The sequence below is a fragment of the Mesoplodon bidens genome, assembly GCF_964165515.1.
Source record: "Mesoplodon bidens genome assembly, chromosome: 12".
Classification (NCBI taxonomy): Eukaryota; Metazoa; Chordata; class Mammalia; order Artiodactyla; family Ziphiidae; genus Mesoplodon; species Mesoplodon bidens.
This window is the reverse complement of record NC_138168.1, coordinates 72,394,209-72,413,807: the sequence shown is the minus strand read 5'-3', so window position 1 is coordinate 72,413,807 and position 19,599 is coordinate 72,394,209.

Here is a 19,599-nt window from a genome sequence, read left to right as displayed (position 1 = left end):
CAACATGTGGAACAGAACTGCCCAGATTACCCCAGTCAACAAAGATAATAAAATAAAAAGCTACTAAGTTTAATTAGCTGAAACAAGGAGATAAAAACATTGAATGAGACCTCCGTCTGAATGAAAGAATTAGAGTAGGTTAGTGATTCTCGGAGTAGGTTCTATGAGATGCCTATAGGTGTCCACAAAATAAGAACATAAGGGTTTCATGCTCAAGCAAGATGAAAACTACCTTGTGAGTCAATATTAAACAGGTTTAATATTTACTGCAGAATTAATGTGTACATTTAATAATAAACATTATGAAACTCCAAGAGGAGGATGTAAAATTTGCCTGTGACTTTTTTTAAGGTGTACTTATTCACATCCTGAGGAAGAATTCCCAGAAGATATGATATCTGAGCTGTGTCCCGAATAAGAAATAAAGTCTGGAAGATGCTGGACAAGATGGTCTTAGCTTATTTCCAGCTCCAAAATGTCATTATCTAGAATCCATTATGAAATGGTCTCTCTCTCTAATACAAGCAGTAGAGCAAGCACATGGAGTTCCTGGTGGATATCCAAGCCTCTCATACAGCCTTCACTCAGTTGCACTCATTATGGGTAAAGCCTTCTGCTTTAAGCCACCCAGATACTTTTGACCTCCAATCCAAATCAATGCCTTGAAATGAAAATATGGTCATTGAGGATGGAAAATAAAACCCAAATCATGATCTAAGGTGTGAGACCTCAGCAAAAACTTTATACAAACTAAGCTTTTCTCATTTGGTATCATATTTCAAAATAATATCATCTCTCCAGTGACTCTGGTCTCTCAATTTGAAAATAAGGTCAATGGGCTTTTCTTTTTTAAACTAGTGAAAACAAAAGTGAAAACAGCATAACACTATCCAATCTCATTTACTTGTTAGGATATTATCTTAATTGCTTTACTCAACATCTCAGCACCAAATTTCTTGAGTCAGTTGTCCATACAGTTTGCATTTCTCTCCTCTCTTGACATTTGCTCCACAGTCTACTACAATTTGGACTCTTCCTCTCATTCTCAATTACTTTCAAAAATGGCCTGCTCCCAGGTGAGCTCAACCAATCCCAAACTTTCAACTCTTACCTACGTACAACATGACTGAGAGTAACGAGTGTCCCTATTATCTATACTCCAGTCCACCTCCTGCCCATACCATAAGCCCAATACTCACATTCCAGACCTATACTGCCAACTGCCTATTTCTACCTGAATATCACACAGGTATAGAGAAACTTCTCCATCCCCCAAAACAACATCAAACCTGTTCAAGTGTTTATTCATTGATTCAACTAATATTTGTTGAGCACTATTCTGGGAGAGAACTTTGCTGGATATTAGATTCTGGTTGTGATCAGGCCTCTATCCTTGGGGAGCTTATAGTCCAGTGGTGGAGATAGATAAATAACCAGAGATAAATGACCAGGTCTTCCACTTACAGGGGAAAACACAAGTTTCTATGTGAGCACCTAGGAGGGACCCTTCATTCAGCCTTGATAGTGATGGTGGGGAGGTTGGAGAAGGGTGATATAAAGGCATTCCAGAGATAAAAATAATTAAGTCAAGTCTTTAAGGATAGCTACAGCAGATAAGGGAGAAGAGAAGAGCAGCCAGCCAGAGGAGGTAGCTTTCTGGCAGACTTACAGGGAAGAGACTAAGTCACGTACTCACAGAACAGCAAATCATTCTGAATGGCTGGACCAGTGAATGACGGTGGATGAAGAGCAACAGGAGAGGAAGCACAGGTGGAGGAAGAGCTGCTTTTACAGAACACAGATTCATTGACCACTTTGATACTGTACAGCAGTTACATATTTTGTTTTGTTTTTTCCTTGTAGATGGAATATTTTAAATACATATTCCATGTTTCTAATATAGTTAAACAAGCTTCTACCCTGTGACCCAGCAATTCTATTCTCAGGTATTTACTCAAGAGAAAGGAAAACATATTATGTCCACACAAAGACTTGTACAAGACTTTTCAAAGCAACTTTATTCATAATAGCCCTAAACTGGGAAGAACCCAAATGTCTGTCAATGGGAGAATGAATAATTGTGGTATATTTAAATAATGGAATCATAGCCATAAAACAGAGCAAGGTACCAAGACATGCAACAACATAGTTGCCCCTCAAAATCACTAGGCTGAGCAAAGGAAGACAGATGCAGATCGCATACTATATGATCCAATTTATATGAAGTTCAAGAACAGGCAAAATATATTACAGTGACAGAAACCAGAAAATCATTGCTCTGGGTGTCAGGGTGGATGGGGAAGGGGAAATCGATAGGAAAGAGACAAAGGGAATTTCCTGGGATGGTGGAAATATTCTTTCTCCTGTTTTAGGTGCTGGTTACATGGGTTTAGTCAAAACTCATTGAGTTAAACTCTATGATCTATGCATTTTATTGAATGATAATTATACCTCCATTTTTTAAAATGCCAACAAGAATATTTCTTTCAGGAGTCTAAGGATAATAATACTGTTTGCCCACAGAAAAGCTGCTCAAGTCTTGCAGTGTGGTCCACTACAATATAATGACCCTAAAATATATTCTCAAAGTCATGGAAGAGAACTATAAACACAAACTAGGTGTAAAAAATTTACTCAAGAAGATGATGAAGCATAAATACTTTTTTTTTGGCCTCACCATGCGGCATATGGGGATCTTAGTTCCCTGAGCAGGGATTGAACCTGCGCCCCCTGCATTTGAAGCATGGAGTCTTAACCATGGGACCGCCAGGGAAGTCCCAGACTTCCCTGTCATTTTAACTGCAATTTGTAGATGTTTTGGAACTTCTCAATTTAAAAAAACCTGAGAAACCAATGACTACCATGAATTACTTTATTAAAGCACTGAGAAAAAATCCAGATGAAAAAAGACTATAAAAGAAAATCGAGTGATAAAATCAACAGAAATTCTTTTAATATCAAGAAGTAAATTATAACAAAAACATTTTTTAGATAATACAAAGAGCAATAATTCATTAAGAGGAAGAGATAAGTTTTGAATTAAAAGTACTAAACAGGCTATTTATTCTTTGATAATCTAATTAATGAAGAGGAGTGAATTACATGAACTTCTTGGAAAAATATTTAAATATCTTTCAAATTAGATACACAACAGTGGCTTTGATGGAGACAAAATCAAATTCACAATATACCATTATAAAAAGGACACGAATAACTAGCTGATTCACAAGCATCATCCATTGAAAGAGTATTTAAAATTATTCATACATCAGAAAATTTGCAGTGCCCTGCAAACTTACAGCTCTTACGGCTTATGTATGAAAGCAACTTGATTGAGTTTTTTCTCTACTTGACAATTCTGAAAATTTACTTTTAATTATGAATAAGTTGTGAACCAGAAAGAAAACAAATTTTGATCAAGCATACCAGAGGAATAACTGAATTATAATTCTATGGGAAATGATATAACAAAATTCTTGCCATGTGGTCAACAATATGCAACCAAAATGTAGGACAAATAGAATTATAGATGTGAACCAGGTAGTTAACTAATAAAAAATATAGTTTTTTCCCCTAGAGTTTGTGATATTTCTGGAATTTGTCAGAATTTTAAAACTTGTAATTTGTTGTGATTTCTCTTTGAAGTAAATATTCACTTTCACTCTTAATTTTGTATTTGTAATTTTGTATTCTTTTCTTAAAATGCAGATCCCAAATTACACTAGTGGAAGGCCCTACCACACCTGGACCCAACTGCTGTTTTTAGATTTTGTGTTCTTCAAGGTCGTGGGTTGTGATCTTTTTCTCTTTGTATTCCTGGCACAGTGCCTAACAAAAAGTAGGAGCTTAACAAATATATGTGCAATTAAATGGAGTGGGGGAAATAATCTGATAGCTTAGTATAAAGCAAAATATCATTGATAGAGGGGCACTGCAGATACATCAGATCACAACCTAAATTCTCTCCAGGGAACAAATATCCTTTTACTTCTTGGGATACCAGCCTGGAAGACTCTAATTTTTAATAAGGTTTATCCAATCCAGCCCTCCTGTAACTTCACCCCTGCAAGTGCTACTCAGTTAAAATTAAAAATTAAATATAGGATTCTGTACATTGCCTTATCTCTAACTTCCATATGAGGACATAAACTGAGTACCTTTCTGGTTTCATAATGTTTTGGGAAAATATTACAAAGGATAAGTAAGTTTTGAGCCTTTGCTGTACATTCAACTATATCCTGAATAATTTAGTTATCTATCTTTGCATTGCAAAACCCAATGAAAACTGTTTTATAACGTAATTAAAATGATAGTCGTTGTAAGTCCCAGTTTGCTAGGTGAACTGAAGTTATTTGTTACTTTTTCACAATCAGAAATAGAAGTGGTAGAATTACCAGCCTATGGGTTTGCTTGAGAAGCTGTTTAGTCAGGCAGTACCACCATTATTCTATCCCAACAGATGTGAACCTATTTTTAAAGACTTCTGGGAAAGGGAGATTCCCTCACCTCCCTCAGCAACCAGTTCCGAGGTTTAACAACACTTGCTGCCAAGGATGCTGGTTCCCTGAGCCTGGCTGGAGAATTTTTGTGTTTCTGTATGTTGGTGTTTTTCCTTGTTCCCATTTCCTCCTTTTGTATTTCTTTTATCCCCTTCCTTCTTTGCCCCTTTTTCCATTAATTTTGCTGGTAGACACCTTTTTATTATTTTTTTTGCAAATAAAAAAGAAATTTAAAATTGCCAAAAATCTAAGATAAAAGCAAAACAGGTAGAATATTAATTTAGGTGTCACATATACTTGGGATGGAAATGAGTTTTAACTTAAATTTTATACAAATGATATGCAGGCATTTGGTAATCTGTCACTCTGCATCTACTACACATTTATGAACTTGGCTGTGTTGAGGACATACACCATTTTATTGAAACACATTACATTTTGGTAGCTTTAAACATTTCAACATATGTATAATTTCATTTTAGTCTTTAGTCTCTTCTGAATCTCTCCATGTTTCCATATTTTTCATTCTGTTGATGAGTTCTGAACTGGATATGAAACTCTAACAGAGGTCTGGGTAGTGCTAAATATCTTGGGCAGAACGCCTTTCATCTTTACCTCGTTAATTTACAGTTTTTACCTGTGAATCCATCAATACATGTAGTACATAGCTGACAAATAATTCTTAAACACCCAGCTGGCTAAGTCTCCTAGGAGAGGTGTGATTTGACAGATGCCAGGAAAATACTGCTGTTTTGAAATAGTTCTCATTATCAGACACCTGACTGCTTGAAATTTCACTGTCAGTGATTTATTTGATTGGAACTGTTTCTTTGTGGGCTCTTTGAAAATGGAAGACTTCCTAGAATTATAAGACTTTAATCAATTTAGTCCAAGAAATCAGCACCTGGCCAGAAGAGTGTCTGATAGATGGCTGGGAGTGGAGAGATGAAGAAAGAGGGTGACCATACATGCCAGTTGGCCCTGGACTGTCTTGGTTCATGCCAGTTGCCCAAGCTTGTTTATTCATAGCTTCTCCTTTCACTCTCAAATGTATGGTCACTTCAGTAAAGTCAGTCAAAGGGAAATGTGGTTACTAAATGCATTTGTGAAGTCTGGGCCATAGCTTTAGAGCCCTTACTCCTGGACTTGAATCTCAGCTCTCACTTGCTGGCTGGGTCATTATGGGTAGATTATTTAATTTCTCTTGCTCTCAGCCTCCCCACAGACTAACAGGGACTTAACATCAACTGTCTTTTGGATATGTCTAGTAATGAATGCTGCCGACATTATTATTGGGAACTCCTGTTTTGCCCGGGCTTGGCATTTCTACACTGCTCAAACCTACCAAGACAGATCCTTTTCAACTCTAGAGTCACTCTCTATCTTGTTATTTGCATTTCATTTCTATTTGTTTTCCTAAATTTTACCTTTTTAAGTGTTCTTTTATACATACCAAGGAACTGATCACACTTATAATCTGTGCCATTCTGTCTGGCACTTACTTTCACGTTCATCTATGTTATTGGCTATGGTTCTGTGTGTGTTTACTCTGCCCTTCCTACCTTATTGTAAGTTTCTTGAAAGCAGAAAGATTCATCTTGCCTTTTCCCAGAACCTAGAGCAATGTGAAGAATAATAAAGAACAGATTCGTGTGACTTCACTGAGTTAAAACCCTAGGCTATATAGCACTCTCAGCTTCATTCTCAAATTATTTTCGCTGAGGATGAAAGGCACTGAAATGATGGCCATCTGGTAAAGGGTGTCTAATAGCTTAAGAGAGGCCCAAACATTTTTAAAAAGTGTAGGAACTGCATCTTTCAAGATTGAGATTCAAAGTAAAAACAATTTTGATAGGGACAATTTCTTTGCAACACAAACTGAGAAAATGAGTCTGCCTTGACTGAGGAAACTTCTACAGAGTTTGTGCTGTGTCTCCATGGTTCATTGGGTTCTTAGCCTTCTCACTGGGCCTGCCAATCAAGACACTTAGGAGAGTGCTTTTTTGGCAGACAAGCTCTGACTACTTGAAATGAGGCAGACATCACCGGAGCATTTCAGAGGACAGACAACAGATGGTAATAGTACATTTCAACTATTAGAAGTTTGGATCAGAAAGATAAAGGTGAAGGCCTTATCTCATTTGTCAAATGATGTAATTCATGATTGAATCAGGACAAACCAGTTAACATCTGAAGTATAATTTTGGTTGCTATTTATAACGCACTCACCGGTTCATTTGGCTTAACTGGCTTATTTAATTGTGTGTAGCATTTCGCAAAAAGGTTAGGGAGAGTGAGGAAATGACCTATGCAAATCGCAGTTCTGGATAAATCAAAACTTTTCTTCAAGTGCCAGTTAAACATTAGCATGCTTGAGTTCCTTGATGAAATTATGTTTTATTTAAAATAATTTGAAGCAGGAAACTCTCCAAGCAAATTTAGTGAGCTTTGATAATATGTGTAGGATTTTGGTGCCATAGTTTTTTAGAACGGAAGTGCACCCAAAAAGTACTCATATTCAGACTCACAAAAAGAGAGGGTGGTGATAAGTGAGTCAACTAATCTTTTAAAACATTGTTACCAAAAGAAAAAATGAAGATGTTAGCAGATCAGGGTATCTACGCTGGGAAATCTCTGTTTCTTACTGAGAAGTGAATACGTTTAGTCTTGAAGAACTTTAGAGAATAAAATCTTGGTAACGCTGGCATTGACTCCAGAAAGAAGAGATCATATGATCAATCAGATCATGGCTAACATGTATGTGCCAGGCTAACATGTATGTGCCAGGCAATGTTCTAAGAATTTCTACCTGTCTTAATTCATTTTATTCTCTCAAAAATTCTGTGAGGTAGGTGCTCTTAGTATGCCCATTATAAAGATGAGGACACATAGATAGTAAGAATTACAGAATATTAGAGTTAAAAGGACACTTCAGGCTCACATTGTTCAACTCTCAGTTTATAAACAAGAATTCTTAGGCCCAGAGATTAATGTCTTACTCAGAGTCACATTAAAAGTTAGTGGCCAAGCCACAGATATTTATATAAACAACCAGCACATATTAAGTGCTTATTGCATGCCACTTACCTGTTGCAGTAACACTGAAATAAATACTATTGTCCCAATTTTGCAGGACAATAGGCCCTCAGAGATGTTAAGGTATTTGTGCAAATTGACCTCAGGTAAATGAGGGTTTTCGGATTTGGACTTGGGTCTCTCACTATAGGTCTTAATAATATCAGTAGACTGTCTTCCAAATAGGACCACCTCTCCTGTGTGTGCTTTCCCCTGTACCAGCTGGCCTCCTCCTTAGGCTATAAGCAGCTGCATGTTAATCTCTGATCTTGTGAGGTCTGATGAGGGAGGAAGCAGTTCATGGGATCCTGGAATGATTGAAGAAATAAACCAAAATGAGTGGCAGCTTCTCTTCTAAATTCGGAACCACCTAAACCAGTAAGAGCCTTTCAATTATTTCCATATAAAACCAAACCTCCATAATAATAGAAAATTCAACCATACAGCTTTATGCTTTCAGACATTTTGATATTTAAAATCATGCAAATTTTCTTCATTTCTGCTTTCATTTAGGTTTTTTTTTGGGGGGGTGCTTTTTGCAAACACTGCTATTATATTTATATGAATGAAGCTAGTGATGAAATCACTTATTGAGAACTTAAACTCAAATGTAAGTTGTCTTTTTTCCTTCCTCAAATTTCACCCTGACAATGAAATTTAATATTTCCCAGCATGTATATCTCACAGTTTTTTTTTTCAAATAACATCATGGTTTTAATTAATAAGGGATGTTTTAAAGGTGATAACTGGCTATTTGTTTTTAGCATATATTTGTTTCTACACATTTGGACCAGTAAATATTAGAAATGCTTTTTAAAATAAGAAATATGGGGCTTCCCTGGTGGCGCAGTGGTTGAGAGTCCGCCTGCCGATGCAGGGGACACGGGTTTGTGCCCCGGTCCGGGAAGATCCCACATGCCGCGGAGTGGCTGGGCCCGTGAGCCATGGCCGCTGAGCTTGCGCGTCCGGAGCCTGTGCTCCGCAACGGGAGAGGCCACACCAGTGAGAGGCCCGCGAACCGCAAAAAATAAATAAATAAATAAAATAAAATGAGAAATATATATTATTGACTAAAGAGAAGATATACATGTGTGCATATATCTATCTATCTATCTATCTATCTATCTATCTATATATATATATATACCTGAAAAATTTTTTGAATGTTTGAATTTTATTTAATTTATTTTTTATACAGCAGGTTCTTATTAGTCATCCATTTTATACATATTAGTGTATATATGTCAATCCCAAGTGAAATTTATATCATCACATTTTTTCTAGTTACACACACATGAAAATGTTGGTTTTCTAAGCTGCCCAGCCAAACATCACATTTTCTGTATAAAGGGGAAAAACTGAAAAGTTAGATTTTCGAGAGCAAAGTGAATTTGGGAGTTGCTTCATTAACATGGAGACATGATTTGAACTTAAGTATTTGCTAATAAGAGAGAGTTACCCTTACTAGATATTCAGAAGGCTATTATTTTTACTCATCTACTCTACTAACACAATGAATGTTTGAGACAAGCTGGGGGTGGTAACCAAGGGCTTCATTTATCTGAAATTAGAAGTGCCCATAATGGGTTGGCAGGGCTGTGGGCAGCATTATGTATTTCCCAGCTCTTTCTAATTGGCCATAGAAAAATGTGAAGAATAGCACCCACATTATCCAAATTCTCTTTAGGATTTGCTACCTTAAAAACTATTTTCCTTTTGTTATGTTCAAAGTGTATATTTATGCTTTCAGAAAGTCCTCTGCTTTGGAATTCTTTCCTTGCTGACCTGCCACCCAGTTGCAAGTCATATCCAGCAGCCACTACTTATTTACTGAAGGTTCTTTATGGGAAAAGTTTTAAAAGTTAGTTAAAAGAATATATCATACATATATATTTTTTGTCTCCAATGTCTGTCCCCTTTTTTTTAAGTCACTTATCCCAAAAAAGCATGTTCCTCTGGCTCCTGGTGGCTTCTCTTACATCATCTCTCACAATTCTCAGAGCTTCTTCTTGTCTTAGGGACTTTACGCTTTCAGTTCCCTCGTCCTGGGGCTCTCTTTCCCTGCTCTTAGGTCAGTTCTCAGCGCAAATGTCACCTCTGCGGATACTCCCCACCCCCATCCAATATTTCTCTACCTTGTCTATGGATCACCTCGTTTCATTCTTCATGACTTTTTTCATGATTTGGAACTATCTTGTTAATCTGTGTACTATCAGTTCCCCAGCCAGAATGTGAGCCCCCCAGAGGCCAGAGGCCTCGTCTGCCTTGTTTATCCCTAGATCTCTAGCTACCAAAGAGTACCCACTACATGGGCACTTGATACATTAATTTTGGGAACAAAAAAATAGATACATGGATAGATGACAGATGTCTTCACTCAAAAACTAATCTATGGAGATGGAAGTTAGAATGCTGATTACCTCAGGGGTATAATAACTGGGAAAAGCCACAAGAAATCATCTTGCAGTGTTAAAAACATCCTCCATCTTGATCAGGGTAATGGTTACACAAACGCACACATAGGTATATGCAAAAAGCGATCTAGTTATATACTTACAATGTGTTCATTTTGTGTACCTAAATTTAAAAATCATACTAACTGATGTATCAGTCCAACAAGGCCCAGTCTACGGGCATGGCATTTCGTAAGCTTGGTGCTTTGCCAGGCAACCCTAATGCTCAGCACAAAATCTTTGATTGTGAGAAAGTAATTATTGCCTTAAAGGACAGATCTAAGATAAACAGCAGAACAGGCTGCTTTCCCAAAGCCACATATTATTCTTTTTAATGTAGATCTGTTTTAACTCTTGACCCTAACTGTGTCATTATAGGAGACTTTATTTGGCTAATGCCATGCCATGGCTTGTACATAGTGGCCAGGAAAAGGTAAGAAGGCAGGTGTAAAACACTAACTTTAAAATTTATTGTATTTATTCACCCCAATGCATAGTTGACACAGTCTCTGCTAATTGAGGATTTCACAGTCTAGATCAGGAGAAATAATTAGAAGACAATGACAGATAAAATTAGAGGGCACTAGGGGGACATGAAGTATGTCAGTTTGCTGGGACAGAGCCTTTTGACATATTCATCTATATAGGCAAGAATGTCAGTGGGAAATGACATACTGAATAAGTGGCTCCTCCATAAAAATTTTTTAAAAGATATAAACCAAATAATTAGCTTTCCGATACTGCTATACTCTATGAAAATCAATGAGAATGGTCTCATCTATGTAGGTGGACTTTTCAAATAATTGAATCTTAACCCTCTTAGCTACAAAATATTTTAAAAATAACTTTAATTTTCTCTTGTGGAAATCTTTCTAAACGATCATGGATTTCTTCCTTTCCTTATGCAAAATGTATTGCTATGACACACTCCTCTCCATGGTTTGAGCTCATGATGCACACTGATGGTTGCATGGGACCATCTCAGTGGTTATGCCCTGTACTGTGTTGCTATTGAAGTAACAGCTTGATGAACGCCCCTACTGAACATCTATGTAATTTTGGTATCTCCTCCTTTGCTGAGAGTGTTCTCCTCTGGGTCTCAGATAATATCCTCTACTAGTACATCTCCTCTTTGACGTAATGCTTTTAACATGCTACCTTATATTACATAAAGTGTCTAGCTAAGGGCCTGAGTCACTACTCAAGATTTGTGACAACTATTTGACTCTTTTTTCTCCTCTTAACTCAGATTCCAAGCTATATAAAAGAGGGTCAGATCTGATCAGTGGATAGATTGAGAGTGGGTCAAGTCATTATTCTCAGAAATAACCTAAGTGTAAGGATTTAGGTACCAGTAAAAGACTTCATTGGATAAAATCAAGAAAAACACTTTTTTCCCTAAAACGTTTTAAGGCTGATAATGGGAAAAAATTCTTCTCACTTCTGGGCATACAGCACATTGAATTTATATAGCATAGGTTTAAACCAAAATCTCTATCCCCTTATCCATACCCATTATTATTATTTTTTAACATCTTTATTGGAGTATAATTGCTTTACAATGGTGTGTTAGTTTCTGCTTTATAACAAAGTGAATCAGTTATACATATACATATATCCCCATATCTCCTCCCTCTTGCGTCTCCCTCCCTCCCCCCCCCCCATCCCACCCCTCTAGGTGGTCACAAAGCACCGAGCTGATCTCCCTGTGCTATGCGGCTCCCTCCCACTAGCGATCTATTTTACGTTTGGTGGTGTATATATGTCCATGCCACTCTCTAACTTTGTCACAGCTTACCCTTCCCCCTCCCCATATCCTTAAGTCCATTCTCTAGTAGGTCTGTGTCTTTATTCCTGTCTTGCCCCTAGGTTCTGCATGACCTTTTTTTTTTTCCTTAGATACCATATATATGTGTTAGCATATGGTATTTGTTTTTCTCTTTCTGACTTACTTCACTTTGTATGACAGACAATAGGTCCATCCACCTCAATACAAATAATTCAATTTCGTTTCTTTTTATGGCTGAGTAATATTCCATTGTATATATGTACCACATCTTCTTTATCCATTCATCTGTTGATGGACACTTAGGTTGCTTCCATGTCCTGGCTATTGTAAATCGAGCTGCAATGAACATTTTGGTACATGACTGTTTTTGAATTATGGTTTTCTCAGGGTATATGCTCAGTAGTGGGATTGCTGGGTCATATGGTAGCTTTATTTTTAGTTTTTTAAGGAACCTCCATACTGTTCTCCATAGGGGCTGTATCAATTTACATTCTCACCAACGGTGCAAGAGGGTTCCCTTTTCTCCACACCCTCTCCAGCATTTATTGTTTGCAGATTTTTTGATGATGGCCATTCTGAACGGTATGGGATGATATCTCATTATAGTTTTGATTTGCATTTCTCTAATGATTAATGATGTTGAGCATTCTTTCATGTGTGTGTTGGCAATCTGTATATCTTCTTTGGAGAATTGTCTATTTAGGTCTTCTGCCCATTTTTGGATTGTGTTGTTTGTTTTTTTGATATTGAGCTGCTTGTAAATTTTGGAGATTAATCCTTTGTCCGTTGCTTCATTTGTAAATATTTTCTCCTATTCCGAGGGTTGTCTTTTCATCTTGTTTATGGTTTCCCTTGTTGTACAAAAGCTTTTAAGTTTCATTAGGTTCCATTTGTTTATTTTTGTTTTTATTTCCATTTCTCTAGGAGGTGGGTCAAAAAGGATCTTGCTGTGAATTATGTCATAGAGTGTCCTGCCTATGTTTTCATCTAAGAGTTTGATAGTGTCTGGCCTTACATTTAGGTCTTTAATCCATTTTGAGTTTATTTTTGTGTATGGTGTTAGGGAGTGTTCTAATTTCATACTTTTACATGCACCTGTCCAGTTTTCCCAGCACCACTTATTGAAGAGGCTGTCTTTTCTCCACTGTATATTCTTGCCTCCTTTATCAAAGATAAAGTGACCATATGTGCATGGGTTTATCTCTGGGCTTTCTATCCTGTTCCATTGATCTATCTTTCTGTTTCTGTGCCAGTACCATACTGTCTTGATTACTGTAGCTTTGTAGTATAGTCTGAAGTCAGGGACCCTGATCCCTCCAGCTCCGTTTTTCTTTCTCAAGCTTGCTTTGGCTAATCGGGGTCTTTGGCATTTCCATACAAATTGTGAAATTTTTTGTTCTTGTTCTGTGAAAAATGCCAGGGGTAGTTTGATAGGGGTTGCATTGAATCTGTAGATTGCTTTGGGTAGTAGAGCCATTTTCACAATGTTGATTCTTCCAATCCAAGAACATGGTATATTTCTCCATCTATTTGTATCATCTTTAATTTCTTTCATCAGTGTCGTGTAATTTTCTGCATACAGGTCTTTTGTCTCGTTAGGTAGGTTTATTCCTAGGTATTTTATTCTTTTTGTTGCAGTTGTAAATGGGAGTGTTTTCTTAATTTCACTTTCAGATTTTTCATCTCTAGCATAGGAATGCTAGAGATTTCTGTGCATTAATTTTGTATCCTGCTACTTACCAAATTCATTGATTAGCTCTAGTAGTTTTCTGGTAGCATCTTTAGGATTCTCTATGTATAGTATCATGTCATCTGCTAACACTGACAGCTTTACTTCTTCTTTTCAGATTTGGATTCCTTTTATTTCTTTTTCTTCTCTGATTGCTGTGGCTTAAAACGTCCAAAACTATGTTGAATAAGAGTGGTGAGAGTGGGCAACCTTGTCTTGTTCCTGATCTTAGTGGAAATGGTTTCAGTTTTTCACCATTGAGGACGATGTTGGCTGTGGGTTTGTCATATATGGCCTTTATTATGTTGAGGAAAGTTCCCTTTATGCCTACTTTCTGGAGGGTTTTTATCATAAATGGATGTTGAATTTTGTCGAAAGCTTTCTCTGCATCGATTGAGATGATCATATGGTTTTTCTCCTTCAGTTTGTTAATATGGTGTATCACACTGATTGATTTGCATATATTGAAGAATCCTTGCATTCCTGGGATAAACCCCACTTGATCATGGTGTATGATCCTTTTAATGTGCTGTTGGATTCTGTTTGCTAGTATTTTGTTGAGGATTTTTGCATCTATGTTCATCAGTGATATTGGCCTGTAGTTTTCTTTCTTTGTGACATCTTTGTCTGGTTTTGGTATCTGGGTGATGGTGGCCTCGTAGAATGAGTTTGGGAGTGCTCCTCCCTCTGCTATATTTTGGAAGAGTTTGAGAAGGATAGGTGTTAGCTGTTCTCTAAATGTTTGATAGAATTCGCCTGTGAAGCCATCTGGTCCTGGGCTTTTGTTTGTTGGAAGATTTTGAATCACAGTCTCAATTTCAGTGCTTGTGATTGGTCTGTTCATATTTTCTATTTCTTCCTGGTTCAGTCTCAGAAGGTTGTGCATTTCTAAGAATTTGTCCATTTCTTCCAGGCTGTCCATTTTATTGGCATAGAGTTCCTTGTAGTAATCTCTCATGATCCTTTGTATTTCTGCAGTGTCAGTTGTTACTTCTTTTTCATTTCTAATTCTATTGATTTGAGTCTTCTCCCTTTTTTTCTTGATGAGTCTGGCTAATGGTTTATCAAGTTTGTTTATCTTCTCCAAGAACCAGCTTTTAGTTTTATTGATCTTTGCTATTGTTTCCTTCATTTCTTTTTCATTTATTTCTGATCTGATCTTTATGATTTCTTTCCTTCTGCTAACTTTGGGGTTTTTTTGTTCTTCTTTCTCTAATTGCTTTAGGTGTAAGGTTAGGTTGTTTATTTGAGATGTTTCTCATTTCTTAAGGTAGGAATGTATTGCTATAAACCTCCCCTTAGAACTGCTTTTGCTGCATCCCATATTGCCCATTATTTATCCATCCTCCCAAATATATCAATTTCCTTAGAATTAGAAATTGAGGTTTTGCCCTAAGAAACCACTCAAGAGCTTGGGAGGAATGCAAAGGTCCTTGATAAGCTCTTTCCCCCAGTTTTCTCCTTTCTGCTCCCCACTCTTCCTGTTCCCTCCCTTCTGACTCTGCTGGATTGCCAGGAGTTCACATTTCAGAATCTGTGGTTAGAAGGGGATCCCCTTGTTGTTTGGATGAGGAAGTGGAGGCCTAGAGAGGGAAGACAACTCTCCCTCTAGCTCAAGGTGAGAGTGGGACATATACTCTGGGCTGACAGAGCCACCCACCTCACTGCTCCCTGAGAAGCACAGATCACCATGGTGCCCTCTCCATGGGCCCTGAGCAGAGGCATCCTCAGTGTGTGCCAAAGACCTTGTTCTGCTTTGTCTCTCTCTCACTTCATATTTCCACAACTTTTCCCCTTTAGTCTATGTCCAATTCCTAGACCTCTAGTTTAGCCCATAGCAGTCCTGTCCAAGCTTTGGCCTCTCTGTCTTATCCCCCCCACCCCCCACATATCATTCCCATTTTTTATTTATCAAGATAAATCAGTGTGCGTCCTAAGGTAGCTCTCACTCTGGAAAGGCAATTTCATAAATTAATCTCTCATAAAAAATTAATGACTTATTAAGAGCTTAGGATATTAAGACCTCACTATTTGTATTTGGCTTGTAATGGAAGATTTCTATAGGTGCAAAGCCTTAACCCCAAGTAATGACTGTTGAGTGAAGGAATTTCAGCTACGACTTATTTTGGAGTGGGGAGGTGATGCAAGAGAGTAGAGTGGGGAAGATCTAATTTGCTGTTGTTAAATTTTTAATGAGGCGTTGTAAGGCTATGTTTCCCTATATCTAAGGGGGCATTTGGGCTTCAGTAATCCTGGACAGAGTCCTATTCCTGCTACTGACTGTTTCTTAATCTGATTTTTTTGTTCTTTACTCTTCAAGAAGGTTTTCCATGAGAATCCACTGAACTTGTCTTCCTTAGGATAAAGACCAGATGTGTGCAGCCCTTGAGTGCTCTCAAGAATGAAGAAGCTAGTTTCCCTAGCAGCTTGGACTTCTGAAATGTGCAGTACCCTTCCAGAAACTGTGGACGTGGGTAGTCCAAAGCTAAACCAGAAAATCATCAAAGTTTGTTTGCATCTTGTTCATCCCCATCAAGTAAACTCTCCCTCACCCTTTTCTCATCAAGAAAAAAAGGGAGAAGACTCAAATGCTGTCCCCCTGTGCATTCCTAATTCTGTTCTCGAGCATGTCTTCATCCGCTCTCCATCCATCCCATCCCCAGGGCTGGTTTATTCACTGGGGCCTTTTCTTTTCTAACATATTTTTACAAAGATGAAATCTGGTTAAAATAAGATCCAAGAGAATGTCTTTGAAGAATAAAAAGGGCCAACTTGTCAAAAGGGATCACATGAAACCTGAGGAATGTGATAAAGAGGGGAGAAGGGGGTTCTCAGGCAGCCAGCCAGCCCCAGATCAGTCTTAGGGGTGAAGTGTAAAGCAGTAGTTCTCAAGCTTAAATGAGAATAGGAGTCAGGGGAATCTTATTCACTTAGGAGTTTCCCAGGCCTAATCTTGAGGATTCTGATTTGTAAGTTTAGGGGACAGCCCAGACTTTTAAATAAGCGTTTCAAGAAATGTTGCTACAGGTGGTCTTTGGAATATACCTAGAGGAACTCTGGAGTGTGGGGTGACATGTGGTTGGTTGGATATCTCTGGGCTCCACCCACCCTGCAAAAGGCAGAAGGATCAGAGCTTTATCCTTCATCCTAACAGATGGCACCTTGCGTCTCACTCAATAAGTCTGGCTTTAGCTGATTGGTCCTTAATTACCACCCCCTCCTTCCACTCCCCAACCAAAGGAGGTTATAGTGGGATAAAGAGACTGGTCTGCATTACAGTGGCTTGTATCCTAGTAACAATTCAACAGACAGGCTGATTCACCCTCAAGATTCTTTTCTTCAACTAATTTTTGGAGACCTAAGTCTTCTTCGCACCACACAAACATGATTCTGCTTAATTTTTCTCCATATACCAATTAAAGCAGATGAGTAGGAAGCGGGAGATCCATTAGAAGGCAGTTCTAAATCATGCCTCTTTACTAAGACCCAAGGCTACAATCCACTTATTCATCAGAACCCCATAGCAGGTACCCCTTTAGTATTTTATTGATATATATATATATATATATATATATATGTATTTTTATTCAACACTGACATTTTATTTTCTGAAGTTTATCATTTTTACAAAACAGAACAAAAAGCAGGTATCAAAAACAGCAAAGAGTTTACAGAATTTCTGCACCAGTTTTCACACAAGTCAGTGATTATGAAACTGGTGTCTAATGTAAATACTAGATACAGTCTGATTTCCTTCTTGGTCATAAGCATTCAGGTGGTTTGTTTTAGAGCTACTGAATAATTACTTTTCATAAGCGCCGGTCATTTTTTGAGAACCGATTTGGTTTGTCCAACAAAGTAAACACTTTTTGATGTGTGGCATTTTCTTTTTTTAAAAAAAAACACTGAGCTAAAATACAGAATGTGTATGTGTTTGGATCCTAACCAAATCTTTTGAGGTCCCAATTACCCTGAAGGACACTGAAGACATTTATAGGACATATTAAATACTAGTTATATACCTCATAATGTTGAAGGCAGCTACTATAATTCTAAAGAAAATAGCATTTCATTCAGAGGCTGCCCAGAGTTTGAACTACATCATAGTTTCCACATCCTTTCTGATTTGGAGTAGTTTCCCCAAATAGGGCCATATTATTAGAAAAAAATTTTTATGCTCATGCCAAACAGGGTCTGGCATTTTATAGATACATTTGTGTAGAGCAAGATTCCTTGCTCTGTACCCTAGGTGACCACAAAGAAATCAAGAGGCCACGATTATTGGATGCTGAGCAGAAGAAGCGTACTTAAACTCACATAATCTGGAGGCGAGTAGAAACAGAGTTGGAACGTGGTTGTGGTGTTCAGCCACCACTTGTTCCAGGAACACATTTCGTTTAAATAAGGGAAGTATAGTCCAGTTTTGCAATGTTAATAGCTGCCAGTATCACAAACCTTTTTTATAAATTTATCTGAGGGCATGGCATGCCAGTTAATTCATTTTGCACAGTTTTGTGGAGGTATTTATTACAGAGATTTATATAGAATGTATAGTCATAAGGAATCAGCCACATCATCTTGACCCACTCATAGAGAAACCAAGGCCAAAGACTTAAGGAAACTAGTGGACACCTCCAACCCCCAATACCTAACTCCTCTTCTTTCCTTTGGGAACTTGTCTTTCCACGAGGAGCACATCCCCACTCCAGGGAAAGATATGACCAATCACATCATCCCATCACCCAGAGCTCAGTGACTGGTTCAGGTGCAAGGACTTGACTACTAAGGCTGCCTGAGCTATCTGGGAAGGTATTTTCTTTCTTTTCTTTTTTTTTTTAAATTTTTCGGTACGCGGGCCTCTCACTGTTGTGGCCTCTCCCACTGCGGAGCCCAGGCTCCGCACGCGCAGGCTCAGCGGCCATGGCTCACGGGCCCAGCCGCTCTGCGGCATGTGGGATCTTCCCGGACCGGGGCACGAACCCGCGTCCCCTGAATCGGCAGGCGGAGTCTCAACCACTGCGCCACCAAGGAAGCCCTGGGAAGGTATTTTCCTACTGGGGTTGCTAACCTAGGAAAACAATAATCTGGGACTCCTGCCACCACCCTGCAGAATGTTTGTCTGAAGAGCGAAATGAAGCAGAGAGACACAAAGAGCTGTGAGAGGAGAAATGACCCAACCAGGGTAACATCATTTGAGCCTCAGGATCCCACTGAGTTGGAATTTAGTCCGTGAAATTCTAGTTGTGTGAGTCAGTGAAGTCCCTTTCATTAAGCTAATTTGAGTTGAGGATTGAAACTTGCCAACTGAAAGAGTCCTGATTAGTAACATGGCCTTGACTGGTTCTGGAAGCTTTATGTACAATGGCTCCTGGTACCCAGTTCTCCTGCCTGAGTGTATCAGCTTCCGTGCTCTGTGGCAGTAGGTCTTAAGCTTTAGAATGGATAAGTATCAACTGCATTATCTGTTAAAATGCAGATTCCTGGGCCCACAAAGGTTCAGGTTCAGTGGGATTGGGTGGCAATGGCCATAAATCTGTCCTTTGTCGAGCTTTTTCCTGAATGAGAAAAGTCCTTACCGTGGCCTGGGAGGCTGTGCTATTCACTGGCTGTCACATCTGTTCCCATCACACTGTTTCTCTTAAGGTCCACAAACATGCCAGGCTTGCTCTGGTCTTAGAGCTTTATCTTAGCTGGTCCCTCTACCTGAAAAGTTCTTTACTCCAGGTCTGTCCACTGCTAAACCATTGCCTTCAAGCCTTGGCAGGAATGTCACTTCTCAATGAGTCCTATTCTGACATTCCTATTTAATACAGAAACACACCTCCCACCCCACACATATCCTTTACCCTATTTTTGTTTTTCCCTGTAATTCTTTTTATCTTCCGAAATTCTCTACCATTTATTTCTTATGGCTCTTTTCTATCCTGTTCCTCCTCCACCTCCTTTCCCCCCACTAGGATACAAGCTCCAGGAGAGCAGAGATCTTTCATGTGTTCCCTGATGTGTCTCCAGTATCTTCAGCACACAGCAGGCACTCAGTGCATATTTTTTGAA